Genomic DNA, 8,990 nt, shown 5'->3' with positions numbered 1-8,990 from the left:
ACAGACTAACTTGCATTGTACGAATATCCTTTATTTTCCCTTTTTCACCCCAAGAAAAACCCTCTCCTGTACTTCAAAAAGTTCGCTAATAGAGAGTGTTATTACAATTTAGCCCGCCTTTTATGCAACGTAGAAATGCATTGTGAAATAAATTATAAAAACTACTGTTATTATAACTATTATAAATGCTAATGTTTGTATGTAAGTTTTTTACTCAACTATGACATAACAACTGAATAGATCTGGGTAAAATTAAGCATTGAGATTAGGAGCCTAAATTACATAATTCTACTTAGATTATATAATTCTAGTTTAAAAAAAAATTCTTATAGAGTAATCTCTATAAACAATTGAATTGTAATGAAGTCGTATGTACACACATTGTTTTCATTACCAACTACATGTGTCTTCATTAATATTATAGCAAAAAAATACACAACTTAATACAATATACAATACATCTGCCCTATGTACCCTATAATACCTCTTCTAATCTGTATACCCTTATGAACATTGACTTAACAAATATAAACAAAAAAAATATATATTAAATTTGGGTAAAACCGAACGGGTCGGCTTATTTGTTTGTCCAGGCTAATCTCCAAAACTACTGTACCGATTTTAATTAAATTTTGCAAGACATTTAGGTTATATTTTATTTCGATTGACATTGACATTTTTACTGTCAATTAAAAAGTTATGGTGGTACAAAGTCCGCAATAACAGCTAGTATATTCAGGAATTTTGTTATCCCTTACTCGCCTCTTACCACACCCACGGGAAGAGCAGGGATGGTTATATTATTTGCTGCCGTGGTCACACAGCGAATATATAATATATAAATCGCTAAATATGGCTGGACCCATATTTTTTTAAAGCTTTCTAATATTTTGTTACAGGTTTTTATGGAACAGTAATTTAAATAAAAATTGCTCATAAAATTAGTAAATTTCCGAAAACGTTCCGATTATTTAAGCTTCACGCGTTTGACAGCAAGAGCAACATTTATTGAGTTATCTAGTCATATATCATAAACGTGTTGTTTGTAAAAAATAATAATAAAATGTATCCAATTAACAATCAATATGAACATTATCTCCGTTATAAAGTCCACGCGAAATTGCAGCATGGCAGACAGCGTGCCGTTACATAATAACAATTTATTTGTACTTGAGAAGATAACACATTAACGCTGACGTTTATAGAAACTTCGAAAGGTTCTTTGAGAAAAATAACATTAAAAAATACATATATGGAAAGTAATAAATAAACGAATTTACACTCAACTGCCCCTGGTAGGATTCACCCCTGGTCCGGAAACACACACAAGCACAAACTCCCAGAACACTTCAAATATTTGTATTACAAACATATGTATTAATTCATATTTCTATATTACAAAGCATTTTTTAAATATAAATATATATATAATGCTAATAAATGCCAATAATATATTTATATATTTACAACATTTATATATAACGGCACGTGTTATATTTGGAAGGAAATAATTAAATTATGATTTTGTTTATTACGCCTCCAATTGTTCGATACTGTTGCCATGTGAAATTATTATATGTGATTATTGTACTTTGGAGCAGGTAAGTTCGGTCGCTGGTCACTTTTTGGTTTGAGAGCGGACGTGTGACATGTATACGCAAATCCATCAGCTCCAAATCAGTTTGTTTCTTTGTAATCTTTTCAAATTCAGTTTCTTAAATTATTTTGAAAATTAAAATTATTTGTTTTAAAACCTTCGTAAAACATTATCCATGATGTTCGATTCTGAGTTAGCACCCGCTGTGAATAACTATGATGATGAGAGCCCGGACTATCCTGAGAGAATCCGCTCGGCGCTCCTTCATATATATGGTCTATATAAATAAAAACAAATCGCTGAAATGAAGGTACGCACTTAACTTCCGACTGACTGTACATAATTATATACTTGTTTCCTAGCTTTTGTTATTGTCAGAAATAAAGAAAAAAATAATAATAAAAAATCGATATTTTAACAAAAAAAAAAAAAAACAAATGTAGGTACGAAATTCGCCGGATCAGATACTTAAATAAGTTTATATAGATAAAAAAAATCGCAATTTATACAAAGTAGGTCAGATTACTAACTACGTCACAATTAATGGTTTAAAAGTGTGGTATTTAGTCCCATGACTCCAATTAATTACGATTAATGACCCTGTACAGATGCCATAGCTTCGACCATGGTGATAATTAAAAGAACGTCATTTTGTACTATTTTAACCGACAAAAAAAGGTTCTCAATCAGATTGTATATATGTATGTGTTACCTTATAACTTGTTACCTATACCGATTTTGATAATTATTGTATCCGAAAGCTGTTGTACCCACTAGTCATATGGTCCCAATTACATCTGAACAAGATTTGACGAGTAGTTCTTGAGTTAGCCCGAAAAATGCGTATTTGTTTTTGTTTTTTTTTTTTGTTTAGTATAAAAACAATATCATTTATACAGTTTTTTATTATTCTTGTTTATATAAAGAAGAAGGTTAAAGTTAAATTTTTAAACGAAAAGTTTTAGGATAGATCAACTGAAATAACCGAGGTAGGGCACAGTAGGACAATTCCTGCTCGAAATATGGAGCAGCCCGACTGGGCTAGTACCTCGACAAAAGAACACAACTAAATAATAATGTTTTCAAGCAGTGTTGTGTTCCTGTTGGTAAGTAAGGTGACAAGAGCTCCTGGGGGAAATTGGGATACTTCTAGTGTTGTAAACGTTTATAAGCTGCGGTAATCGCTTACCATCAGACGAGCCGTAAGCTTGTTTGCCGACCTACTTGTAAAAAAAAAAACAAGATACAACGTTACACAGAGTTGTGATAACGTTTGCAGATTCGGCGTCCATTTTGATGTTTTTTGTGGTAAAGCTATGACAAGCATGGCTAAGAATTCCCTTATAGCGGAGCTAACCACATTAATTTAAGACCAAATAATAATAAATGATGACAAACGAAAATTGATGTATGTAAAAGCTATTTTTATGACTTCACAGAGTATACAGAAATTAAAAGCGGATAATGTACTTCTATTAAGTTATGACATCCTGGTACTTTTAAGTTCGTTACACATCGGGAAACATAATTTATTTAGAACTAGTTTGTTACCCGCGACTTTGTTTGAAAATTTTGATGACTGTATGTAATACAAGCTTTCATCCCCCATTTCACCCCTTTAATTTCAAAAAGTCATCCTTAAATGACTTGCATTGCATTGCATTATTTCTTCAAAAGTCCATTTTATTTCAATTTCAAAAAGTACAAAGACATCTATTTACAAGTATACATCTATATTTATTGATTTATTTATCTTTTATTTACTTCTTTGATTAACCTAGGTACATGAAATGAAATCAAAAACTCAGATTGTATCCAACGAAAGATCATACCCCGTACCAGGGAACCAGAACTACAAAACAACACAATCATAGTCAACAAAATTATAATTATTGTTTTATGAAATAATATTTTTGTAGAGACGGTGGCGTAGACTGACACGGCGGATTAGTCGGGGCAAGAACCAAAGAGACAAGAATACTCACAGAACATATAGTGTAGTATATTTGAGCTGATCTAAGCAGACGAGAATCTTCTATATTAATAAATGAATAGGTTTTGTTGCTAAGAGCAAAACTAAAAACAGTTGAACCAATTCTCACCAATTTTTTTTTGAGTCTTATAATACTTTGCTAAAAAATTGTTATAGAATCAAAAATTGGTAAAAGTAAAATATTAATTATTTCCTTAACTTCATGCGTTTGACAGTTATAAACAGGATACGACGTAGTTAGGTCAATTCATCGACAATATCATCAAAATAAAGTACATAATTTGTTTCGAAAGAAACACAGCCACAAAAATAAAGACACAGTGTAGTAGTAAGTATTTCTAGAAAAATCTATCATATATATATTCCATGCTAGAAAACTATCAACACTCGTCCAGAACATTGAACTCGATTCGTTCGTTGTACGAAGGTCATTTTTTTAAACTAATAATAAACTCGCTTGGCGTTTATGTTTTCCTGGTACTTATGGATGATTAATATTTGACATTTCTAATTATTATACATACTTGCTAGACTTTTAGCGCAGTTTGTAGCGCTCCGCTTTTTGCTCCGCGGGTTGTGGGTTCGGTTCTCGCCTGAGTCTAGGTGTAATATTTATATTAATATGTGTATTATTCCCATGTATATTATATGTTATCTATAACAAACATTGACTTGCTTTCCATAGGAACAGACGACCGTGTGTGAATGTTATTCCTACATAGCTTTTTTGTGTATTATGAACTTTATAGCTCATTACATATAATACCTGGATTGTTTAAGAAATAATAATTCAAATAGTGTCATATGAATAGCAATAATATATATTTAGGTAGAGCATAGCCAACACGTTTTCAATAATTCTGGCAGGCGTCTTTACGCTACCTACGGTAACCGCTTACCATCAGGTAGGCCGTACACTTGTTTACAATTCTAATCGTATAAAACATAGCTAAACTAGCTAACTCACCTCAAATTTGTATGAAAATTTGGTACCAAAATCGAACCAGCTAGCACTTCAATCTTCCTAATCCTAGACTGCAGTAATAAAACACAAGTTTAACATGGCTAAGTCTATTCTTATTTTTAGATAGGCGTTAAAAAAAGGCGATTGACCTCGACGCCGAGGGTCATGAAAAACGTAAACTACTCAATTTAATTGTTCTAGTTACATAGAATATAGTCTTCTTTTTATCGTGTATTTTAAACATAAAACTAGTGGTCGCCTAGTTATCGAATTTCGACCATTAATTAACCACAGACTAACAATAAACAAAAGAGTAGGTATATAAATTCGTGTATGTGTCAAATACATGGTATTGTGTGTACTTAATGTTTTTTTTTTTTTTTTTTGATTGATTAAACGTATTTTTATGCATAATTAAAAAAAAATTAGCATTCTGCACTCCTTCTCTATATTAACTATAAGTGTGCGAAATTTCATACTCCGTCCGTACAATTGTCGTAAAAAGGGGGTAAAAAGTTTTTGTTTCACGTATTAAATAAATAGATAGGCATAAGTTCCGAACGACTGCAATAAATTCGATAATTGTTATTTGTTCGTTATTGTAAGAAGTTTTTTTGTAATAGTTAAAGCACAGCCTCCTTCGGAGGCGTGCAACGAAAATTTAAAAAAAAAGAGTTTAAAACAAAATGGCGATACGAATTTTGACGAATAAGGTTTATAACCTTAATAAATAAAGTAAAAATATAGGTATTGAAGAAATTAGAAAGAGATAATATGGACGTATTGGAATGAAAGTTTACATTTGTAAGGTCGTCCAATAGCTTTATAGACAAAAATTTCTGAAGCCATACAAAAAATTCTAAAGCAGATGAGTTAATTTTCTTTTTTTACCCGACTGCCAAGGAAGGGTTATGTTTTTCGCGCGTATCTTGTATGTATGTATGTTTGTATGTAATATTCTTTACTACCTCATATTTCCAGAACCACTGAACGGATTTACATAATTGATGTATCGTTAGGTTCGTCTTAGCTGCCCAAGTGTTCTTAGTTAAGTGACACTAAAAAAAATCAAACATGGCGGCTGCGCGAAGCCATTGTAGTTAATGAAAAATAAATTTTTTTTCTCGAATACTAGAATATGGTTATCAAATTGAAGGGCACAATACAAGGATTTTAAAAAGGTATATCATGATTATTATTATATTTATTTATCCCTCTCTTCCCGTGGGTGTCGTAAGAGGCGACTGAGGGATAACACGGTTCCGATACTACCTTGGAACTTAAAAAGCCGATCGGTGGCGGGATAACCATCCAACTACTGGCTTTGAAGTATAAAGGGCGAAGACGGGCAGCAGCGTCTTCGGTGCAACAAAGCCAGCCCTGCGGTCACCAACCCGCCTGCCCAGCGTGGTGACTATGGGCAACACACATGAATTCACGCATTTTTGGCGCGAACTTGTGGAGGCCGTAATAGGCTGTAATGATGTAATCATCATCATCATTACAGCCTATACAGTCCACTGCTGGACATAGGCCTCCACAAGTTTACGCCAAAAATAACGTGAACTCATGTGTTTTGCCCATAGTCACCACGCTGGGCAGGCGGGTTGGTGACCGCAGTACTAGCTTTCTCGCACCAAAGACGCTGCTGCCCGTCTTCGGCCTGTGTATTTCAAAGCCAGCAGTTGGATGGTTATCCCGCCATCGGTCGGCTTCTTAAGTTCCAAGGTGGTTGTGGAACCTTGTTATCCCTTAGTCGCCTCTTACGACACCCACGGGAAGAGAGGGGGTGGCTAAATTCTTTAGTGCCGTAGCCACACAGCACATGTACACAATGATGTAATGATGATATTTATTTATTAAGAAAACCAACAGCGTTTCAGTTAATACACACTATAAACAATTAAGTACAAAAAATAAGACCAATAACAGGTTTCTTTTTATAATATTTCTAAGTATAGTTACGTTGTTGCATTCGGACCAATGGGATTTTAAGTTTATTTATGTTTAACTTTGTCTGCATTCTATGAATAGCTTAGACCACATCTACGGGTCTTGTTATTATTAGCTCATGACCTTTTCGGACCCTTAAAATTCATATCATTATTAATATATTTAAGACCCTTAGGACCAGAATAAGATACCTTAAATGATCTAATTTTAAATCAGATAATAAATAAATATGCTTAACATGTACTCACGGTCGTCTGTTACTAAGGTGGTTGTTACTTTTTTTTTTTGATATCGCAGGGTAACCTTTTTACGGTTGATATCCAGGATGCCCGGGTAGGCATTCCTAGACCGTATGTCGGCTTCAGCACTTGGGGGTGCACTACCGACCAAAACCCCTGCGGAAGCCTTCAGCCGCTTTAATTGGAGGGTCCCGGATCTGCAGGCAACAGGATCCCTCCAGCGACAGGCTGGCCTCGGCGAATAGGCCAGACTTCTCCTCCATGGGGACTGTCCGGCTCAAGGTGGTTGTTACTAAGGTAACCTTAATGAATATGTTTTCAAGAGCTTTGATTGCCTTACTGACACGAGAACAAAGCACTACTTGGGGGAAATGTCAAAATTGTTATTTGGCTGTGGTCTTCTTTAAGGTCGAGGCCCTAATTTAATAGAAGCTTTTATTTCCATACACTTAAACATTAGCAGAAGAATAAAATAAGTTATTATTAATGAAGCAGTCGTTAGGAGTCATTCATACAAGCACATATTTCACAGGGTTCAATTTTGGGTCCTTTCTCTCTTTTTTCCTTTACCAAGGTTTAGGGAATTCCCCAGTCGGACTGCTTCAAATTTTGAGTTTTTTTTAATATATTCCCCGCAGATATTATGCAATTATGTATTAAGATCATTACTGTATTATGTGTTTATATCAGTGTTAACATTATATGTATATATTGTTAGTATGTAAAGGGTATCGTTAAGCCGTCGGTCCCGGTTGTTCCGCAGTAGAGCAGCGTGTCGGATTAAGCTGCAGTACTCTTCTCCTAAGGGAAAAAGAGGCCTATGCCCAACAGTGGGATATTACAGGCTGAATCGTACATTGCTAGTATGCCAAAATAAATTAAATTAAACTCAGGACCCTACTTAATTGCACTTTTGTTTGATTATAAAATTCAATTCATAATCAACTAAAAAAAATTGCTTATCGTCATTTGTATCACGTCATTTTGATAAGAGATTAGATTACATTGATAACGTTATCAACTGAGTCTTTAGGTCAAATTTCCGTTGATAAAATTTATTTGCAAAATATTTTTAATACAATTTGTAGAAATAGGGCAAAATTAAATTTCGACTAGACTTTTCGCACATACTGGTTCACGTATTAGGGCGTAACATACCTACCTGCATATGTTTTGATGCACTTTATCTAAGAGTATCTGGGATTAAGGTTTTTTTTTTTTTTTTGTTGTCTTTTTCAGGTTTCAGGCTTCTAGGCGTAGGCCCATAAATTCTGTTTCACTTCTACTAATAAACTACAGGTTTTGAAAAGGAAAATCATATACTTTTATCTGAGGCATAACGTTATACGTCAGATAGCTAGCTATATCGGCCAACTGTTTTAAAGCAGACCCTAATTTGACTATTTCTTGTACACTAAGCAGGCCTCCAGCAACCAGCATGGAGCAGCGTAGTCGATAAAGCTGTGATCCTTCCTTCTACATGGGGAAAGAGGCCTATGCTAAGCAGTGGGATATTACAGACTGAAGCGTATGCAGGCATATTTAATACGGAAGTAACTACACATTAGGCTAAATTATATATTATGCTGCGTGGTTACGTCATCAAAGAATATAGCCAACCCCTCTCTTCTCGTGTGTGTCGTAAGAGGCGACTAAGGGATAACACAGTTCCACTACCACCGTGGATCTTAAAAAGCCGACCGATGGCGGGATAACCATCCAACTGCTGGCTTTCAAATACACAGGCTAAAGACGGGCAGCAGCGTCTTCGGTGAGACAAAGCCAGCCCTGCGGTCACCAACCCGCCTGCCCAGCGTTGTGACTATGAGCAAAACACATGAGTTCACGCCATCTTTGGCGTGAACTTGTGGAGGCCTATGTCCAGTAGTGGACTGCGAAAGGCTGCTGTGATGACGAGGCTACAATTATATACCCTGTTTTTGTAAAACGAAGTTATTGAAAACGTAGGTGAAAGAGTAAAGTGAGCAAGATTTGCCTAGATGCCAAAAAAAAACCGATTTCAATTACATCGACAAGTAATACAACATAAGACTACAAAAAAAATAGTGAAAGTAAATACGCGCTATCAAAGATTACTTAAAAAGTAGCTATCAGATATCGATCAAATTTAAATGAGACCACATGACAAGCATAAGTTTTTGATTAAAGTAAGAATCATCAAAATCAGTAAACGCAGTAAAAAGTTATGCGGTACCTATAATACAACCTAGATCGACGAAAAAA

This window comes from Melitaea cinxia, chromosome 29 (genome assembly GCF_905220565.1).
Source record: "Melitaea cinxia chromosome 29, ilMelCinx1.1, whole genome shotgun sequence".
NCBI classification, from domain to species: Eukaryota; Metazoa; Arthropoda; class Insecta; order Lepidoptera; family Nymphalidae; genus Melitaea; species Melitaea cinxia.
Note: the sequence above shows the minus strand (reverse complement) of the source record.